General features: G+C 45.9%; 1 protein-coding gene and 1 long non-coding RNA gene across 2 annotated transcripts in view; both read left to right on the top strand.

Annotated features, from left to right (window-relative positions):
* RORA (RAR related orphan receptor A) overlaps positions 1-22,451 on the top strand; it is a 725,852-nt gene that overhangs the window by 123,885 nt on the left and 579,516 nt on the right. The gene's annotated exons all lie outside the window — the stretch shown is intronic.
* On the top strand, positions 7,265-9,229 carry LOC121042060 (uncharacterized). The gene is made up of 2 exons (XR_005795961.1): positions 7,265-7,465; positions 7,959-9,229. It is a non-coding gene; the product is annotated as an uncharacterized LOC121042060 (long non-coding RNA).

Here is a 22,451-nt window from a genome sequence, read left to right as displayed (position 1 = left end):
TGAGTTTGTTGTTGTTCCCCTGGGGTTCCATGAAAGTTATGGTGCTCGCGGAGGGCCTTTGAGATTCAAGTCTCACGGCACTTTCTGCCTGTGTTAAGTGGATGGGATGGGGGGTGGCCTCTCCCCTGCATGCAAATAATCTGGGTATTGCCTTTGTGGAGTTCTTTGCTGGATCTGGGATCTGTTCTGAGAGACACGTTGCCAGGGCAGCGCGAATGCCATGGGAATTATAATCGATCCCCAAGCATCTGTGCCCACTGCCTTTGGGTCTTTGAGATCTCTGCAGAGTGACCGACAGTCTCCATGGGGGGAGGGGGCAGGACCAGACACTGAGGAAGGTATGGGTGCTGACAGCCACCTTGGTGGTCCTTCTTGTGGTCCTGGTGTCTGTGTAGTGGTGACGTTCACCTGGAAATGGGGAGGACCATGCTTCTGGGGTGCATCTTCCTCCCTATTAGGGCTTGGAGAAAGCCCTTGACCCATGGTTCACATCATACAAGTGGGGGTCATTGTGGACTCAGCCCTCAAAGTTTAAGGATCAAGGGAGAGGGAGGGGCAGAAGAGGGCCTGAATAACCTGAACTTTGCATCCAGTTAAGGGTGAATTACCAAGCAGCTGATTACCCATGCAATCATGCTTTATGCCCTCCTCCCATGATGCTCAGCGCCGGTCCTGTGCTGCCGAATTAGCCCTGCCACTGAGGGAAGGGCAGCTCATGTCTCTCTGTGCCTTCCTGTGCTTACCCAGCATGCTGCTTAACTCCTACTCCAGAGCACGCTGTACCCAATTACCCACCTAAAGTCAGGGGAAGGACTTAGGAGCAAGGGAGATCAGAGACTTTTTGAATAGAGACACCTATTCTATAGATAACTCTCTGCCACGCAGACAGCAGGCACTCAGTTTTCGTCCAGCTTTAACCCTGGGTGAGCATTGAAAACTAAGGGGCATTCAGATTGCAAGTGTAGACTGAATCTGAAATAGGAGAATGGGGTCTTGCACTGGGACTTAGAAAAGTGTCTGGTGGTCCCTCCTTAGGAAGTCATCTGGCCCGTTAACTGGAGGAATCTCACTTTGTAGAGAACTGCCCTGGAGGGGAAAGAGCAGTCAAGCAAGTAAAGGTAGAGAGGCCTGTTTCCCATGAGCATAAGGAAAAGTGGTTGCATCTTTCCGAGTAGAAGGTGGCACTGGAGAAGAACAGGTGAGGGGACTGTGATGGTCAGACACTTGGGTGTGGAGATGTGGGAGGGGAACCAGGAAGGGGTGGGTGCATAGCCGGTGAATGCGGAGCGGTCTGCCAGCAAGAAAACAAAACTGTGCTTTTGACAGTAGGGGCCATATAAGAGGGAGATTGGATATCAAAGGATGTTTTCAGAAGAGCTTTGGATGTCAGGGGAATGGAGTAGAGGGAATACTGAGCAGAAACTGAAAGCTTGGGAGGCCAGAGGTCCTCAGCTGTGGCCCTGACAGTTAGGGCAGCCAAGGCCAGAACTCACAGTGGGAAGCAGAGCTTTTATTTTGTTATTTTAGAGGAAGGATGTTTACAGGGCGCTGAAGGAAGAGGAGAGATTAGATTTCACCGTCTGTGTGACATGTTGAATGAAGTCTGTCACTGGCAGCCCTGGAGCATGTCAAGTTGGTGGGGGTGAAGACGGGGCTCCTCCTATGGAAGCCCCAGGCGTGGAGTTCTGCACCCTGCTTGACAACTGTTGACAAGGTCAAGTGCATGGCTTCTCTCAAGCAACCACTTTCTTCAGTGAGGTCAGGACCTGGACCAGGGGATAGGACCTTGTGATGTGGCCTGGGAGGAGTGTATGTGCAGCTTGTGCCCGAACCACGGTCCAGGGGGACAATCCGGGGCTTGTCAGAGAGCATTCTCAGCCCAAGCTTCTACCCAGACACGTGCCTGGGAGATGGTGTGGGAGTTGGCCTGCTACCACTTTGCCCAGTGGGTCAGGTTAGCTTTGGGAATGCATAAAGCCACAGGCGCACATGGTCTTTATGTCTCGCTGCCGTTTCGAATCCGTTACCTAAGATCTTGAAGGTGTTAGCTCCAACATTCATAGCAAACCTGTCCGCCATCCCCTGTCTGGCCCAGGCCCCAGGAACTTGAGTGGCCCTGTGGCCAGCCTCCCGCTGTTGCAGCGAGAATGTTCTTTCTGAAATGCAGATCTGGTTCTGTCACTCTCCTCTTTGAAATGCTTTCTTTTGGAGTTAAAATTAAAAACCACTCGATGGGTCTACCGAAGCCTTGCAGGGCTTTATTTGGTTGTTTTAAAGGAAGACTATATGCTGGACACTCATGAGAAAGCAGAGATGAGATTTCCACAGTCGTTCCCGCTTCACCTTTCTGTTGCTAAATTTTAGCCATGCCCATCTATCCATTTCTTGAATGCATCAAGCTCTATCCCACCTCAGGGCCTTTGCACATGCTCTTCCCACTGCCTGGAAAACTGTCATCGCATTCCCTCTCCTTTCCCCCTCTTCTCCCCGTCTGGCTTATTTCTACTCATTCCTCCAGTCGCAGGGTAAATACAATCCTTTCCTCAGTGTCTCATGGTCTCTCATTACCCTTACTTATTACCCTTTGATTCCCTTTGTGGCAATTTGCAGTTGGCTGTTCCTTCGTGTGATTATTCAGTGTCTGTCTTGTCCGTTAACCGTAAACGTCCTAAGAGCAGGAGTGTAGCTGTGTTAGTCATCTAGATGTATCTACTGCACTTTTAAGTGTTGATTGAATAAAAGAATGATTGAGGGAATATATTACAGCAAGTTTCTGTGTTCCTGTTTGTGCTTCATGTAGACGACTTTAAGCATTTATTCGTTATCTACCTAATTTGTTCATTCTACCAACATTTAATGAGTGGTGAGTATGTGCAAGCCGAGAAAAAGGCACAGTTCCTGTGCGAGGGGAACAGTGGAAACAGTGGTCTCATAAGCTGGCGTTGTGCACCGGAGAGGGCTGGGTGGAATGCCGGTAGGCTCCTAGAAAAGGCCTGCGTGCACAGTCTTTGTCCTGGCATTCCGGGTGGGTTATTGAGGATAATGTTCTGAAATGAAAGCTGTTCAGAGTCACTGGATCGGGAAGTGATCAACCATTCCCAAATCTCAATGGAAAGATATTAGCCTAAACTGTAAGGGGTGTGAGATAAGCTGTGGTCTAGTTAATTGCAACATGAGGGCACGTGCTGGTGGCAGATCATACGGTGGCTGGTAAGGAATATTGAAAACCAGAGCCTGGGAGAGCCGGAATGTGTCATCGACCCCTCACCCTTTGGGAGAATGGAGACTCTCCCCTCAGATGAATGGCTGCACTCTCCAGATGCTGGTAGCCCTGAAGTGGAGGAGGGCAGACCATTCTGCCTCTTTCAGAAGAGGCTAGTCCTTGTATGTAGCCTTTCAAAGTACTGCTACAAATTAGCAGACATTTGAAAACTGACTGCTCTTAAGGTGTGGTGGGAGAAGAAAGAGGGTGGCTTCTGGCTCTTTTGCATTCTGCCTGTGATTGAAGATGATAGAAGACTTTATTGGATTTAGTAAATTAAACATGATTGTTCCTTTTTAAATTATGTATGACAAGAGGTAATACTACCTAATCCAAGTTTACCATTTCTAAAATTCACTAACTCTAGAGAAATGACCTTTAGTTCGTTACCCTGACGGTGTCCTCCAAATAGGTTCCCTTCACCTAAGGCTACGAGAGTTTGAACTTTATTTCCTGACTTGATGAGTATTTCATGATAAACCAGTTCTGGCCCATTAACTTCATTTCTCAAAACGCAGGTTTTAAAAGCATGTTTCCTAAAGGAGTTGCCTCTCAAAATGGAATGAATCCAACTTGGGGGAAATAAAAATGGTCAGAGGGAACATGGCACACAATCTTGAAGACAATGGTTCGTGTGTGTGTGTGTGTGTGTGTGTGTGTGTGTGTGTGTGTGTGTGTGTTCGTGTTCAAGTAGTAACATTATATAAGTAACAAGCAACATGTGTCTGATTAACAGCCCAGTGTCCAATAACTATTAAGAATTCCTGTTAAGTATGAGCCTGCCCTCCTGTTCTCCTTGTATGTTTTCTAATTGATCTAGAAAATTAAACTAGCGAGGTAATGTTCCAAGAAAGCCATCCCCTCCCTGCTGGCGATTTAGTGGAGGATATGATGGAGTGTCCTTTTAGAGATAAGTGTGGCCCACATTGACAGGGGTCTGCGTGCAGATAGTCCCCCACTCATGATGGTTCAACTTCGCGTTTTCAGCTATGATGGTGCGAACACAATAGACATTCAGTAGAAACTCTGCTCTGAGTTCTGTTTAGTTTCCACAGTTGATTGTAAAATAGGCTTTGAGTTAGATGATTTGACCCAACTGTGGGCCAATGTAAATATTCTGAGCACCTTTAGGGCAGGCTAGTGTAAGTGATCGTGTTCAGTAGGTTACGTGTACTAGATGAATTTTTGACTTGTGTTATTTTCAGCTTATGGTGAGTTCATTGGGATGTAGCCCATAGTAAGATGAGAAAGGTCTGAATGGATAGATTGATACAGAATGAATTTGCCCAACCCCTGCCCTGGGAAGTTAGGAACTGGAAATATATCATGGGATTTCCTGTCCTGGGGTGTTGCCTCATCCAAGGAATGTCTGCAATTCCTATTTCCATTTGAGTAAACAGGCAGATATGAAGGGTCACTGGGGTAGACCATAATTAGGTGTGGTGTTGAGATTTTCAGACCTTTTGAAAATTGACAATATGTGGAAGATAAAATATTCCCCACAGAGGATTCAGCTAATCGTTCTTCTAGGTAAAGAAGGGATCCATTTCTTGGTCTGTCTGATGAGGCCTTTTCATTTTCCCCTGCAAACTAACCTAATTTGCAAATGAAAAACTTCACTTAGGCATGCGTTGCCTGCAAGGGAATTACAGTCCTGCACCTTTGGAAGTGTTCAGCAGAACACACGATTGCATTTTAAACAAAAGACTTATGATCTTAATTCACAGTTAAAATAACAGTTGCTCCTAAGTGGTACTTATTATTTGGAAAAGCGTAGACATTCCAATAACGGTAATCAGGAGGAGTTAGGTTCACTTAAAAGCCAAACACGTGAGGAGTAATTGTGAAAACTTGCTTAGTATTTGCTGTTTTGGGGGGAGATTTGATCCTCAGATCCCACCATATCCCCTTGTTGATACATTTCACGGCTGGTCTTTTTTAGATCCGTGGAGACTGGCAACCCTTTACAGCTTTCAAGCATAGCGGCAACACTTCTGGTCCGAGCCCGCAGTGTTTCAGTGGGGGCTTAGTGGAAGCAAATAGGGTTTAGACGAGGCAGAGGACTTGGGTTCAAGTCTTAGTTCCTACAGTTACGGACTTTGTGACTGCCTAGAGGGTCGTTTGCCTTGAGGATCCTCCTCTCAGCTGCGAAGTAAGAATTAAAATGCTGAGGCTTTTTATGTGGACTGCGGCGATCACTTCATCCAAAGCCACAACGGTACCAGGCAAGGGCACCAACCTTGACACTTGTTCAAGTCCTTGTGGTTGAGGGCTAGTCAAGTGATGGATAGCCCAGATAGATTTATTCAGAGTTAAAAAAAAATCCAAGTGAGTTACACAAGGAGACCTTCTACTTCTCTTGGGTCTTTTCTACTTTAGAACTGTATTTGATGTATCTATTCCAGAGATGTTTATGGTGCTTGTCTTCATGCACTGCCTGTGTGCTAGGCACTGAGGATAAAATGTAAAGGAGAAGACACGGGCCTTGCTGAAGGAGTTGACTGTCAGGGCAGAGGGGGAAGACCAGGAGTGGGATATCTCAGTGGAGCAAGCTGGGCTGGGCGGCCGCCGCGAGGGCATGGGAGCTGGTGGTCAGCAGTGAGGTCCGAGAAAGGTGGGACAAGTGGGCCTTAGGATTTAGTGGAAAGGGTTTGGATTTTATTCCTGTTCTGTGGCTGTTCCTTTTATTTACTTTGCATGCAGAAAGTCTCTCCAAGTCCAGACATTAAGCTGCAGCTCCAGTGTATCCGAACAGCACACAGGAGGGGGCAGACGCCCGTCTCATTTGCTCCTCGTGACTCCCCACTTATCAGTCTTGCCCATCTTTCTGGACCCTGCCCCGGCCTTCCTTCACCACAAGATCCTCCCGGCTTCCCGTTTATAACATTTCCCTTCCTGTTGGCCTTTTTATAGTACTTTCCACATTCTGCCTTGTTTAAAATTCTTGGTGTTGGTCCCCCTGGTAAAGTGGGAGCCTTGGGATGCCAGGGCCTTATGTTGTTCACGTTTTCTTTTGCATCCATTGCCATGCACAGGTGCCTTCTGCATGGGAGATGCCCAATAAATATTTATCGAGTTGAAACCACTCAAATCTGGATAGGAAGCTAGCAGGGAATAGTTGCCCAAAGCACTGCACGGGAGAGAAGCTGATCTGAGAGCACAATGGGGAACATACCATACGCACCCACAAAATGGTTTCATTCTTGTATTTGTTCGGACTTGCCGAGGAACTTAATGGGTCCATGATAGATGGTTTCATTTACTAGATGGATTGGATCGAGAGGATTGTGAACGTGGAAACCTTTAGAATTAAATTCCAGTTCCAAGGAGGGCATGTTACTCATTTTTAAAATTCTAAACGTAATGCATAATTACAAAAATTCAAACCATTAAGAAAGTACATGAAGTTAAAAAAAAAAAAAAAGAAAATTAAAATCAACCTCTCTCCTATCCCTGGTACTAACCTCCCTCAGAGGTAATTGTTGCGCATAATTCCTTGTTTATTCTCCAAGAATGTCTCACCTGATAGTACATCTCCCTTCGTCCATGTCAGTACCTACAGATGTGTTTCTTTTTATTACTGATTGCGTAATCTTCCCTAATGTGGCATGTTATTGACATGTTCCTCCTTTGAGATCTGTTGATACTGTTTCCAGTTTCTTACTCTTTGCAGTGAACTCTTGGCACGTCTTGCTACCACCCAAATGGTGTGGTCAGCTCAGTCAGAGTATGAGCACCTTACCCGTTCTTAACACGTCTTGACTACCTACTGTGTGTCGGGCACTTGGCTTCCTTCCATAGTTTGCCAGACCACACAAAAACCAATTAGGTATCGCCTGTGCTGTCAGGGAGCTCATAGCCTGGTTGGGACCGTTGGCTCTACCTACCTAACAATCCACTGTAATGAAAGCTGGACTCCAGAGCTGTATGAGGCGTCAGGTGTCGGGGTTACCAAGTGACAATGATCAGGTGGGCCGGTGGGTGTCAGAAAGGGCTCTGTTAACGAGGGCTGGGCTTGAAGGTGGGGGGGAGGGGAGGGTGTCGAGAAGGGCCTTCTGGAACAGAGCAAAGCCCTGAGAATGGAGTGGCCAGCATGTAGGATGTTGAGAGAGGGCAAAGAGGAAAAGATGGGGCAGCAGCTGTAGGCCAGGACCAAACTGCACAGGCCTTTGTGCCACGTGAAGGGACTTGAAAGAAACCTGAGTAAGAATGAGTTGGGCGTGTTTCCTGAGCCCTTTCTCACTCCGCTGCATTTAATGCAAATATGCAAGACCTGCTGCATATTCAAAGCCACCGCATAATGAGCTGTTTTCGAGAAGAGTTCCCTGCTCTGTCACGGCAGCCTTGCTAATAAGCCAGTCTGAGTGTAGAGTTGCTCTTCCAGTAAGCTGTGCTTTCCAGTGGACAGCCCCTGAGTCCTGGTGACCTTGCAGTGGGCAACATCTTTCTTGCTCTCTCCCCCACTCCCGCCCTCTCTCCCTCTGTGTGGAGACCGTGCAGAAGGGCCGAGCATCTTTTGTGGATTCTGCACATAAATGGATAGGATTGGTCCCCAAGGATGTCAGCTTGGCAACCTTTAGAGTGTGAAAGCCATTTAAAAAGGGATCAGGAAAAGAAATTCAGAAAGAATGGGAGAAGACTGTTTAGATGGGGTGGTTTATACAGTTAGTGGGTTTAATTTTTATTTCCTGGAAAGGGTTTGAGAGAAAGACATGTGAGGTAAATTCTCCTGTGAAGTGCTTATAGAATTGCTACTCCATCAGCAAGGAAACCGCAGACCAGGGCATAAGTACTGTGAATTTAAAGCAACCTTGGATTAAATTCCTCAGGTAAGCCTGCTAGTCATGTCTCCCCAGTGCCTATTTATCCAGATGTCCTTTTGGGATGGGACAGGACTGGTTTTTAATGACTCTGAACTGCCTTCCCTAGGCACTGGAGGCTGCGTTTTGCTGACTGTGGAAGCTCTTTGTGTGAGCTCGCAGGCTGCTGTGTGTAAGGAAGATTCGGCTCTCCCCTTGTCCCTGCGTGCCTGCCCATGTCAGTTTCTCCATCTCTGAAATGGGGATTATAACCTCGCAGGAGGCCTTTGTGGCAACAGATAATTTTGTTAAGAAAAATAAAGATTTATGGTTTTAAAATATGCACGTCTAAAATAGCTACTGGTGCTGTTTGGCTGTCTTTGCCTGAATTTCTCTATGCCTGTAAGTGAGATTCAGCATTTTCTTGTGGACTGTGAATTGTTGCTACTAAATGAGCTTGTCAGTCTCTGCTAAAGAACAAAATGTCCTTGGATTTACCCCACACTGCATTGCTTTATGCACTTACACCGGAGTGCTAAATACGGAATGTGCCCAATTCTGATTTTTCCCCAGAAGGCTGCAGCTCCAGAAGGGACACTGGTATACACAGCCACTCCCCAGAGCCACGTAGAAGCCTCGGGAGCCTTTGGACTTGGCTCTGCCGCAGACTTGCCCCCACGCGGGGCCTGGGCGGGATGCTGCCCACTAGACTTCCTTTCTCATCTGCAGAATCTCAGCTCTGGCACTCGTCCGGAAGAGCCGATCTTTGCTGCTTTAACTTCTCGTAGTTGGCATTGAATTTTTGGGCTTTTTCTTTGTGGTTTGTGACTCCTAATTCCAAACCTTCTGGTTATTGTAAAATAAGCAACAGGAACAATCCAGATGCCTTTGGGGTATATCTCCTTACTCTGAGGACCAGGTCTTTGATGTGAAAGGTGGAAGTTTGCCTGACTTAAGGAGAATACTTTGTGTCCCAGGGTACTGCTGGGTGTTCATGGCCTCTCAGGGCTGCCTCCAGCGGATAAGGAGGGTACAGAAAATAACGGACCCTGGGTCCCCAGGCCCCTGACACTCTGTTGAAACAAGCATCCTTATTTGTTACCTGATTTGCCTGCAAGATTTTGCATAAGATACAAGAAAAGGGTTCTGCTGCTTAAAAAAAAAAAGAGTGTTTAAAACCTCTAGTTCACGCACTCTGGGATTTTGTATCCTTGCACAGCCTTGGCGCGGTCTTATCTTTTTCTCCATGAAATTGGAAAATGCATTTGTCACCCGGGGCCCAGCCCTCAGACTGGGTTGATATTTACACAGTTGCCAGGATTCCTCAGACAGGTAGCCATTGACCTTGCTTCGTTGTTTGCAGTCTTTTTGTTAGTGGTTTTGTATATGGCTTCCTTTAAAATCATTAGTACATTTTATTAAAAACTCTTTCCAGAAAATAAGCCTTTAAAAGGTGTTCTCATTTAAAAAATATTTATTATTTTTTTTTTAATTTTTTTTTTCAACATTTATTTATTTTTGGGACAGAGAGAGACAGAGCACGAACGGGGGAGGGGCAGAGAGAGAGAGGGAGACACAGAATCGGAAACAGGCTCCAGGCTCTGAGCCATCAGCCCAGAGCCCGACGCGGGGCTCGAACTCGCGGACCGCGAGATCGTGACCTGGCTGAAGTCGGACGCTTAACCGACTGCGCCATCCAGGCGCCCCTAAAAAATATTTATAATAGTATCTTTTGATAAACAAATTACTCTAATAATAGATGCTTCCTGGAAAGTGCCCCGTGTGATTATCTCTGCACATCCTCCGTTTCCCTGCCCTTCAGACATGTGCAGTTATTCTCCTACCGGGCTTCTGATGGATCCCGGGACAAGCCAGTTCAGTCCCCCTCTGCAGGCTACTGGAAAAAAATCTTCTGGCAATGAGGATCTGACCATTGACTCCTCTGATCATAGCTTGATGCCCAAAGAATGAGCTGTCCATCCATGCCCTGAATTCTCTGCTTCATTCAGTAACCTTTCTTGAATGCCTGTAATGGTTCAGGTGTTGTGCTGGGCCCTGAATTCCTGAATTCCATGGGATATGGAATATCCCATATGATTCCAACATTTCTGCCTGAATCCTGTGCATGGAGAAATAGGGGCTTACCGTTCCATAACCGGCTCACATGGCACGTCCTGTGAATTCTTCACGTAAGCAAAGGAGCACCTTTTTCTGGTTTTGGACGTTCTGTGCACATCTATCTATCTATTCTCCATCATCAGGATTATGGTAGCTGGTTGTCCATCATTGGACGCTGCCCTTGGAGGGTATCAACTGGGTCATACTGGTCATTGTATCCCCAGCATTTGGTCCATCCCCAGATGATGTCCATCTACTGGAGCTAGGAGAAACCAGGAATGCAGGTCACATTCTTGGAAAAGGAGCCTTCACTACAGTCAGACCAGCTCACACCAGCATTGTATCCCCAGCCCCAGATATCTCCTAGCTGTCCAAAAAATATTTCCTTTTACTTCCTGGTCTTTTCTGTTTGGGCTGGAAATAACTTACCCTCCTCTTTATGACATTATTGCTTTCTACTTTTAATTTTTTTTTCAACGTTTATTTATTTTTGGGACAGAGAGAGACAGAGCATGAATGGGGGAGGGGCAGAGAGAGGGAGACACAGAATCGGAAACAGGCTCCAGGCTCTGAGCCATCAGCCCAGAGCCCGACGCGGGGCTCGAACTCACGGACCGCGAGATCGTGACCTGGCTGAAGTCGGACGCTTAACCGACTGCGCCACCCAGGCGCCCCTCTTTCTACTTTTAAAAATAGTTGTTTGTGGCTCAGTCGATGAAGCATCCAGCTCTTGATTTCGGCTCAGATCATGATCTCCCAGGACGTGAGATTGAGCCCCACGTCAGCCTCTGGCCTGACAGTGCGGACCCTGCTTGGCATTCTCTATTTCCCTGTCTGTCTGCCCCTCCCCTGCTTGCTCCTGGACTCTGTCTCTCTCTTTCAAAGTAAACATGAAAAAAAAAATTTAAATAGTTGTCCGTATTTAAATGGTAGCCTCCTCTTTCCCACTGGAGTCTGAGATCCCAGAGTCTAGTCACTTGTCTCACTCACCTTCGTCTTCCTTCGAGAGTCATAGCCTATACTGTGCTTGATGTGTTTTATGGGCTTGGGCACATCTTGGTTCAGAGAGCTGGTGTGACTGCATTGGAGGCTCTTTTCCTGAGAATGTGAGCTGCATTCCCGGGTTGTCCTATCTCTAGTAGACGGACATCATCTGCGGATGGGGCAGAGAAAAGGCTGGGCCCTGTACTGGTGACTGTTAAAAATAGATCAGCCGCCAACCACTGAAATATCTGCTACATGGGTTCTGCTGCTTTCTATCTTGTAGGCATATTTGATTAGAGTGGGTAAAAGGAAAATACCACTCCGAGGTCATTTAATGGTCTAGCTCTTCCTTCCTGTAACTGTAGGGTGAATTTCTGCCCCATAAGTCTATAGGTCTTTGTGGGGGCAATAATTCTCAATATTTTGAGATCGCCTTGGGATTTGCAGAAACCTCAGTGTTTTTGTTTTCCCCTAAGGCAATAGCAATGCGTGTCTCTTGATCATTTATCCTTAGGAGGAAAGGATAGGTCTTTTCAATGAATATTACACCATGACCTGCAAAGTTCATCAGCATGTGGCTTTCTCCTGTGCCCAAGTCCTACATGTGAGAGGCATAGTCCCCGGCCAAGCTGAATGGTGGTGAGGATATCGGGCCACCTGCTTCACAGGACTTGGCACTGGAGCCAGGGAAGTTCGTTGTTCTCCTCCTGAAATAATTTCTGTCGTCTGTGGCCCTGGGAGTGTGATAGACATGGTTTCCCTTTGATTTAGTGCCTCCCTGCTCAAACCCCATTTCATGGAGCTCTGCGTCTCTGTCGACTGTGAGTGAAGGATAACAGGACATAAACTACTTGTAGACGTGATGGAGCCAAAGAAAGATCGTTGCTTTCTGAGTTGGTTAGCTTCAGAGATGGCTGTCAAGTTTTCAGTCCTGATGTGAACAGTTTTGCTACGACCACTACCTCCCGGAGGTTGATGTGAAAGTACTTCACTCTAGAAAAGCCCCAAGTCCAGATGAGCGCTCTGCCTTACTGTTGACCCACCTGTCGTCACCACTGTGTCATGGAATTTCATATGTGTGATGCACTCTCCCAGATGGGATGTCGACATCCCCATGATTGAGGTAAGCTCTGAGCATAAGAATAAAAAAAATATCAACAGCTCAGCTTGGTGGTAGAGGGAGGAATGTATTGTTTGCTTGTGTCTCCAGGCTTCGGGGATAATGTGCAGATAATCTGCCATGTGGCTTTGTGCCTACATCATTTGGTTGACTCATGTCCTTGGCAGACCCATATGTGATGCACAAGTAGTGCCATACCTTAAGTTGTGTTTGGGGAAGCTCTCGGTCCACGTTGGTCTCTAATGGCATGTCTTGTATTCATACTGAAAGAACCCAGTCACAGGAAGGGAAGCTTTACTATCTAGTGGGAATTTAAGAAACCTATCACACCTAGAAGAACATTGCCTTTTCATGTTCACTTATCCCTTGGTGAGATGATCAAGTAAATACTATGACCTTAGTCACGTGAGAGAGCTGTCAGTCATTAGTCTAACCAGGGAGTCAAAGAAAGTAACAAGAGTAGTACGTCTTTAGGAAGGCTCTAACAGAATTAAGCAGCAGTGTTCACAGCAAGTGAAAGGGGTGGATCTGGGAGCTGGGGGGTAAACGTCCCAGTAGGTCTGCACACACTTCATTCACCTGCACAGTGCATTAACCTCCTCTGGAGTTTATCTGGAGGGAGGAGCTCTGGAGAAGCCCCTGAATCTCTAGTTTGAATTCCCTTAGCACACTGATTCCAAACCTCAGATGGTATCTGTTGACTGGAGGGGAAGGAGGTTACTAATGTGGTTAGTACTCACCATTCTGTACGCGGTGCCAGCACCTCCCAGGGCGGTTTGTGACATTCGAAATTCCACCTAAAATGTGTCCTTTTTCACTTGGCAATATGTAAGCTCCTCTGATGGTAGAGATTTAAGTAACTGGAGAATGCTGTTTAAGTGAAATCTCATGGAAGACACACCCAGAGATCATTTTCATTCATATTTTTTTTCATTTCTTTTGGCAGCAATAATGCAGTATTTCTGTGTTTCATTATTATGTAGTGTTATGGGGCATATTCTTTGTGGGTTTAGATTCCAGAGTAGCGTATCTGATCTATACTTCATAAAGCAGTGTTAGCCAAGTAATTTTGCTGAAACGCAGCCGCTTTGGCAGAAAGGGAAGAGCCTCTTATAAAAAGAACATATTACGAAGCTGGACTGGAGTTCATTGGGACCAAGAGATGTTGGCTACCAAAGGTCTAGAGACTAAAAGTTTGCTTGATTTGATTTAAATTTCAATTTCATTTAACTTTTTTTTCTCTTTTTGGACAGTCTGTCAACCTTTAACTTAAAGTGAGTTTCATGTTTGCTTATCACCAACACATTTGATAACTTCTTCCCTGAAGGACGATCACACTGAGCTAAACACTATAGTAGGTGACTGTATATCGTAACCATGGAAACTATTGTCGATGACTTATTAAGCATTCTTTGTCCTGATCCCAAACAATACATCGTGTATTGTCCAAGTTCCCTGGAGGGTTGCCTTTTCCCTTATCATATAGACTGAATTTAGTCTTATTTCTATCTTGGTTTTTTTTCTATTGTTCGATGATGGTATTGGCTTCTTAAAACGTAAAAGCCAGTTTGGGGACCACCATTAAGTGGTTAGAAGTCTTTTTAAAATGTGAATCAAAGAAAATGTTACCATGTGCCATTATATTACAAGTCAAGAAAACTGAACCTGACTTTGAGTCTTTTTTTTTTTTTCTAATGAGTATGGATCCATAGAAACAGTGGTTACGTTTCTAATAATGGCTGGGTACTGGTCCTCAGCAGTCCAAGATACCATTAGACACTGAGCGAGGGTATGTTGACTGCTTTTCCTGATGTTTTTTTCATGTGAAGTTGCTTGTGGGTCAGTAGAGAACATCAAGGGAATGTTTTCAAAAGTTTGTGTTTTTTTTTTAAGTTTATTTATTTAGAGAGATGATGCGTGCATGAGTGCATGGGCAAGAGGAGGGGAGGGGCAGAGAAGGAGAGGGAGAGAATCCCAGGCAGGCTCCATGCTGTCAGACCAGAGTCCAACATGGGGCTGGAAGATCTGAGCTGAAAACAAGAGTCAGTGGCTTAACCAACTGAGCCGCCCAGGCACCCTTCCAGTACTCAGTTTTAAGGCTATCTGACTGAAGAAGCTGGGTGGGGCTAAATTTCTCTGTCCTCCCGAACCTCCCAGAGGGCTTTGTGGTATCCTTTGTTGGAACACCATAGGGAGGCCTGCCCCTGGGCAGAGGGAGTCTTTGTGCTTGGAGAGCCCGAGAGAGCCCTGGGCCTCCTTCATTCAACAAGCCCTTGAATCAGGCTCAGGCAGTGGTAGTTGTGGTGGTGCTAACGGCCGCCCATTTTGATGGCAATTTGGCAGGGAGTCAAACTTTGGCCCTAAAGCAGAGGTGGTGCAATTAGACAGCTGAGATGCATTCTCTAAACACACACTTTTAATTGATTTCAGCTTGTTCAGTTCACAAAGATAGAGCTCTGACACATAGCAGCCTTCTTAGAGAGGCTTATTTTTACTTTCCCTTTATTCAGCAGCGTAATTCAACAGCAACAGAAGCAACAATAATACAGAGCTCTAAAGAGCGCGTATTTGGCATGGCTGGGATACAAAAAGTATTATTAAGAACTAATGAGTGAGATAGTTAGATGTTAACCGGAAAAGCATTAATGAGCAGAGGAGAATTCTGGCATAAACATCTGCTTCTGAAGCAGATGTTTTGTTACCTTGTAAATCTGCTGAAGAAAAGCCTGCGTAAATGGAACAGTGGACCGTTTTAGGTAATAGGAGTGACAGAATGATATCATGAGGTTTTCAGATCCTGTTGGTGGCTCTTCTGAAACTCAAAAATGACTCTTGAGGCAGTGAATTTGGGGCGGTGGGACAGAGTGGGGGTGACAAAGGATATGAGAGAAGAATTACAGTAGGAGATCACAATGAGCAGGAGGCCAGCGATTGCTGTCTCACAGGGAGAGATTTGGGTTTCTCATTACTTAAATAGCTTGACTCCTGTCCCATCTTGTCTAGGGCTCCATAGTCATCCCCATATAGATGGATTGTGGCTGTTGTCATCTTCTTGGGCTAGAGATTTAAGATCTGTTCTGCCCCCAACAAAAATTACCTAACCTTTGGCTGACTTACTGGTAGCTTAATTTATGTAGATGACTAAATGGCTAGTAATGAGTTAATGGTCACACTTTGCAGGATTACACAATGAGTACGCTTTAGCAGCTTTCCATCCTTCATCCAAGAGTCGCTAGTTGGCAAGATTTTCAGGGATTCCCAATGGAGGGTTAGGTGTTTTTTCAGAGACTTCAAATGACCTACTCTTGGCAACTGCCCCATTCACATCTACACGAGGACAGCTTGATATGGGTTATTTTCACTCAGTATCCTAGAACAAACTTGGAGCTGGAAGGAAGCTTTAGAATTGTCTAGGTAGTCCAAAACCCTTAGAGATCCACCTGAAAAACAGAAGTTCCTAAAAATGATTCCACTAGCATCACCTGGCAGTTGGTGAAAGGGTTGGTTCCCAGAACCCAGGCTCATGTCTGGAGCTCTTTCCGCTGTGCCTCATTCTACACAGCTCCTTTGTCCTTCTCTCCCCTACTAAAGGTCAAGAATGGGGAGTTTCCTCTAGGGGGAAGAGTGCCTTCAGAGAAGACCATGGGCTTGCCCCATTTGGTGCTTTGAAAGTTAGAAGCAGGGGCTAGAACTGAAGTGAAAACCAGCCCCCAGACCGTATAGTTACGGATTGTCCTTCTGTAGCTTTCTTTATTTGTATCCGTCCTCAGAATGGTCACAGGCGTAGATATGGGGATTTTTATTAATTTTTTTTGTAACCATTAAGTTTTGGAAAGCTGACAGTGTGGTTGCTTCTGCATTGGCATAGTTGGAGCCCGCTGCTTGTCTGCTAGTGAGCTGCAGAGGAACCCAGCAAACCATCCCACCACCAGGGACCCGTAGCCTGCAGTGATGGTTTTGTTGATGCTGGATGAGTCTACTGTCTGCCACAAAAAACACTACCTCTGAAATTTTTCAGGAGACTTTGAGTAGGGGGATCTTAGCCATTTGTGGCTGCTCTGGGAGTCTTCCATGGTGCACCATGTTTATAAGAGATAGGGGTCTCAGCTCTGCATATGTGATGATTCCTTTTTCCGTGTGTGTGTGTGTGTGTGTGTGTGTGTGTGTGTGTGTTCATGTAAGAAAAAGCATGAACAAAGCCATAGCTTCATGAAACGGGATGATATCCCAAGTTAGCAAGGCCTGTATTTTTCTATGGAATTCTTTCTCCTACAGAATTAAGGAGGGCCCTGGTGAAGAGTAGCCACTAATCTCTGACTTCTTCCCAGATCACAGGCATTTACTCCTAATCATGAGGGGCTTTGTATCCTCCCCAGGAGGAGCCACAAAAGCCCACGTTAACAGAATATTCTAAATTAATTCCTTCTGTTATGCTTGAGGTGCCGATTGATTTCTCTTGAAAGAAACTTTGCGTCTGTCATGTAGCTCATGGCGAGTCAAAGGCAGATTTTGTGTTACTTGAGGGGAAATCTGTTTGACACTCCCAACGGTCCTGGGGACACAGGACGCCAGTAGAGCTTGTACTGGGCTGACATTGTGAAGGTGCTCATGAGGCTGCCATTTTGAATGGTGTCCATTGTGTTTGTGATTCATCATCTCCCTGAGAGCATTTCTTTCATGGGCATGATGATGACACAGGGAGACAGGAGATGTGAGCAGTGTTGCTGAGCCTTTGAGTTGCTCTCTTAAGTGACTCCTTCCATCATTATTCACTGCTGAGGGAAGAGGCTTCTGAAAGAATGCTTTGAAAAAAGAAAGAAATGTTTCTCTTGCTGTTGATCGTGGGTGTATTTCCTTCCTGGTGGCTTTGCTCTTCTTCAGTTTACTAGCCCCCTTGGTCTCAGCACCCAGCCATTACCTCCCTTGATTCTCATACCGACCTCTGAGGTATGTATTACTAACGAGTACTCGGAAGGTTGTGGAGATTCTGGAAATTACCCAAGGTAACACTGCTAGTCAATGATACGTTACACTTGAACTAAACTCCAACCCCTTCCCAAGCCTGTACTCTTAACACACTGTACGGGTGTGTCCCTCAACCCCTGTCACATGAAGCTTGACCTGTACTACACTAGGTGGACATTGTAGAACAAATTGTCCTGGCCCTTGGAAGTGTGGATTTGTTCATGCTTTTCTCGCGTGAACGACACACATGTGTACACAGACTCATGAACACACACGCATACACATGTAGATTGCTTTGCTTAGTTTCCTTGTACTGATCTTTCAAGTCTTGGCTCAGACATGACCTCCTGCAGCCGAGCTTCTTCTATGAACCCTCCTCTTCACCCCTGCTGCTCTCTTGTGGCACTCTGCACAGCTCTGTTACAGCACTTACTATGTCCTGTTGTGTGTAGGACCTGTCCCTCTGGCCAGCATGTGCGTGCCTGAAGGTCAGGGGCCTTGTCTCAGGGCCTAACCCTGAGAACTTGTGGCCCTGCAGAACTTGCTACGCCAGACCTTGCCAACTCTCTAAATGTGAACGGAATGAAGTCGATAGCGGGATATTTGAAACCTATATGGCACTGATGATACAGGTAATCTGAACTTGAGGGGGGCCCATAGCCTGTGTACTCGAGCAGGTCTAGAAACGGCCTGCTAACAGAAGACGTCTGTGCCTTCCTGCTTTCCAAGCACTGTGAAAATCTCCACAAGCAAAAGGTTTGAGGAACTATAACATTTATGGCTCCCTGGCCATAAATTCACTGAAGAACACATAAAGAATGCCATTCCCACAGGGTTATGGCAAAGATTCAGTATTGCAAACATCTGCATATGAGCAGTAAAGCTAACCTCTGGTGCGCACTGCTCGACTGTTATCGACATATATTAACATTAGTGACAATCAGATGTGATTATCTGAGATGGCATTTTATCTGCCAACTGCAGACTTATGGCTTCTAAAAACCCAATTCGCTCCCTTTCTCATATGTTGTTTTTATATGACTCAAATCACATGCAGAAAATCGTGATGAGTGTGGCTCCGCTTTTGTGTTTTGGTGAATACGGGTGTGTATAAATTTTCAGTACTTAAATTGATTTTTAGCATCCTGGTTAGACTAGGCTCTCAAAAGTTTGTTAAACAGCTAAGTAAAATGCAAAGCATTATGACTTTACATTTGAAGACACTACTGAGAGCCAGGAAAAGGGGATAGATGCTGGTACTGGCTGATAGGGTTTTTGATGTAACAGCTTTCTAATTAATTTACAAGGTTGGAGTGTATGTGTTACATGACGCATCTCGAGGTTTAAATCGCTGTCATTATCTCCTTCTTATTTAGACCAGGGTTTAGCAGAATTTTTCTGTTCAGAGCTAGATAGTAAATATTTTTGCCTTTGTGGGTCCTGGGTTCTCTGTAATAACCACTCCTCTCTGCCACTGTAAGGTGAAGGTAGAGAATACAGCAACAAATGAGTGGAGTTGTGTTCCACTAAAATTGTATTGACAGAAATAGGCAATGGGCTATACTTTGCTAACCTCTGGTTCAAGCAAATAATACATTTTTCTAGAAGGTATTGGGAGATTTAGGAAAAAAAAAATTTAGACCTTTTGCAAATGGACCTTTCCTCTGGCTCCCGTTCTATTTGGCCAGTGTCTAAAGTGGCCAAATTAGATTTTAAGTTAAAACATAAAACTTTAAATCAAAATATGTTCTTTATGATAGCACAGTGATTCTTAATACATATTTGATTTTAGTTCATCGAATGCATTTAATGCATCTCCAGTAACAGTGACTTGTTACAGCAAAAGTTTTAAGAGGAGAGGGTGGCATTACTCTGTATTCTTTTCTCTAAATTCCCTTCTAAAACTGTATGAGCATGAACCATTGCATTGAGATAAGTAGAATTTCAGATGGGCAGAAATATATAGGTGTCAGAAAGCAAGAGCTTAGAATCAGAATTCCCTTCTGAAACCTAATGTCAGCATCACTGACACAGGGCTTTCTCCATTTCACACCAGGCCGTAGAACCTTTGAGAATGGACGTATGCTGGAACTTGCAAATATCTTACGGGTGATGGTCAGATTTCCGAATGGCAGGAGGGTTTCTGGTTTCACAGTTTGGAAAGGATTACAGAGCTAGGCGCAAGGGAGATAAGTGAGAGTATACCTTATCATACTTGTTTTTCTCTTTGTTTGTGGTTATTTTTTGTGCCTCTCCAAACAGTATGTGAGATGACCCAATTTGCATTGCACTATTCTGGGTGACTGAGGCAGTTGGCGAAACCGTGACCCAGGATAACAGCCCAAGCAAGTGGAGCCTATATAAATTATTCTTACTCCTTATTTGTTTATTTCAACGCAGTGTTTCTACCTTGTAGTTTCAAGTGGTTTTCAAGACGTCCTCACCAGTGTAGCAACTGCTGACAGCTTAACGTTAAGCCTGTAGCCCTCCCCACCCAGGTCTTGGCTGCTTAGCTTTGCAAATTAGCGAGCAGAAGTTGGGGGCAAGAGAAAAACTGTGTAATTGTAGGAGAGGCCTGTGACCCATCTAGCGGGAGTACTTTGTGGAATTCTTCATAAGGTCAGAGCCAGACAGTTGTGACTTCTCACGTGACCAGTTTGGGGATACAGCAGTGGGATGTTTGGAGGGGAAGATGCATGGTCCTCAGACATGCGGCTTCGGCATCACCAGCTTTTTAGAAATGCAAAGTCTCGGGCCCTGTGGCCAGGCTACTAATCAGAATCTTGGCAGGTGGGTCCAGGAATCTGATCTAAGCAGGTCTCATGCTGATGGTCCTGCCTGCGAACGTTCAAGAAGCACTGCTTGATTCGCCAGCCAGTTAGCTCCATCTAGTACCTTTTTATGGTTCTGGAAATTGAGGGCACGTGACTTGCCCAACATGAAGCCTGGGGGTGGGGACCTGGTGGTCTGATTCCCAGGCCAGGGTCCAAGACAGTGCCAGTTTAGGTAGATGACAAAGAGGCCAAGGGCCTTAAACAGAGTGGTGACTTGGGACCAATGTCTGCACACTGTGCCATTCATGTTGTGGTGGAGAGACCTGGTCAGAGGAGAGGTGGAAGAGTTGGTGACTGCCAGCTCTCCTCCTAGCCCGGGGCAGCCTTTCTCCATCGAAGAGCCTGGTGACCCTGCTGTTGAACTTCCTCTTTTAAATAAACAGCTCCCTAGAGCATCCTCCGCTGAGCTTAGCAACAAGGGAGGAGGGAGTGAGGAGGGGCGGGAGGAGATAGGCTCCCCCGTTATCATCATGTCAGTGCAATCACTGGGAATTACGGTTGAGGATTAAGAGTCACTTGGGGATAATTCAGCCAGGCTGGAGAGGGAAATACGCACCCGCGCGTGCGTGTGCGCGCACACATACACACACACACACACACACCCCGTAAACATATTGCTAAAACTCCTGGCAGGGAACAAACAGCGCAGGAAAACAAGTATGGGCAGAACTGAAAGGGCCTGAATTTTGAATAGGTGGTATAGGCTCCAGAATGATCTGTTTCCTAAACACTTTGGGGGAAGTTGTATACACAGTGACTATAGCAGAGCAGCTGCTTCCCCAACTCTGTGCATTGCTCTGTTTCAGAACCAGCATCCCTTCTCCTCCAGGCATCTGTTCCTGAGAACACTTGAAGGTTCTGCCAAGAGGACTCAAACTGGCAATAGAATACTTGAAATGTAGAAAACGATACACACACACACACACACACACACACACACACACACACATACACACACTTCTAAAAAGACGCAGCAAGTCCCGAAGGAAAGTGTCGCCTATCTCCCGGAATCAGGTGCCTCTGCAGAAGGTCAAATACGTTATCCATCTCTTGTGGTTGTCCTTGGACTGAAACAGGAGACCTCAGCCAGTTAATGTTTTGCTTTTCCCAGAGACAGTGTGGAATTGGATCCACACTCTTTGGGTGTGTGCTGCCTGTACCAAGAATGTCTTTTGTCACCATGTGACGTGAATGTCCAGCCTGACGGGATTCTCCCTAAGCATGGTAAATGGAGTCTAGAAGAATCCTGTGCTTTTCCGATCAACTCTGAAAGAGCTAAATAGACCAGAGCAATCTAAAGTAGCGAGGGGAAATAATTTGTTCGCCTTCACTGAGAGTCTTGGCAGAAAATTCCACTGAGGGGCACGGCTGAGACCTCATGGGGCCAGTTTCAAGTGAGAGCTCCCTTCACCCTTCGTGTGTCTCTCACTTGAGGTTGGCTGCGAGGCAATTAATTATCTCCATGGTAGAGGCCTCCTGCTACTTCTTTCTAAGCAAGTCCCAGGCCTTAAACAGGGGTTAAACCAGGAAGGAAACGGCCCCAGGCTTTCCAAGTGTAGGTGCTCTTAATACCACTCTGAGCCAAACAGAAGCAACTGTTAAAAACTGAGAACAAACTGAGGGTCGATGGGGGGTGGGAGGGAGGGAAGGGTGGGTGAGGGGTATTGAGGAGGGCACCTGTTGGGATGAGCACTGGGTGTAGTATGGAAACCGATTTGACAATTTCATATTTAAAAAGTTACCTTTATGTTTATACTCTTTTTCCAGTCTTCTTCATGCTTTATGACTTGAGAGAGATCTTGTTGTTGTTTTGCGTAATGAGACTGACTTTATTTTACTTCCCGAGGAGGAGGAGTTCCAGAAGTGAGAAGGTGGGGGGAGGTGCAGGCCGAGGAGGCTTTCTCTCCCTTTCCAAATCCTCCCCGTTAGCATTAGAGCACTACAGAATCCTTTTCCAGATGGACAAATGCTGCAACAGATGTGTCAGCAGTCGTGTATTCTGGGATTATTTGGGTTTGTTTAAATTGAGCTTACCCTGCACCAAAGGATTTTGTGGAAATATGTCGTGTTTTTGGACAAGGAGAGGTTTCCAGCCTCAGATGTGAAGGGGCTGAGAGATTACCCCATTCCAGAATGCCCATGGGTATGCGTGGCTCTGTCTTGGGGAATTGCTGCTTCAAGGCCAAATAAGCTGAAAGAACACATCTCTTCTTTTCTCTGATACCTACTGGAACTAGACGTTTCATAATCTGGATCTTTCCTCTTTGATTTTCTGCCTGGGATCTTAATAAGACCGGCACTATCCGTGAAGCTGAGGTGACCTGTTCAGATGCCCTAGGAGTTGGAGAGGGAAGCCATGTTGGGCTTCA

Source organism: Herpailurus yagouaroundi, unplaced genomic scaffold, assembly GCF_014898765.1.
Source record: "Herpailurus yagouaroundi ecotype Mexico unplaced genomic scaffold, PumYag 184, whole genome shotgun sequence".
NCBI lineage: Eukaryota > Metazoa > Chordata > Mammalia > Carnivora > Felidae > Herpailurus > Herpailurus yagouaroundi.
This window is presented reverse-complemented; position numbering and strand designations above follow the sequence as displayed.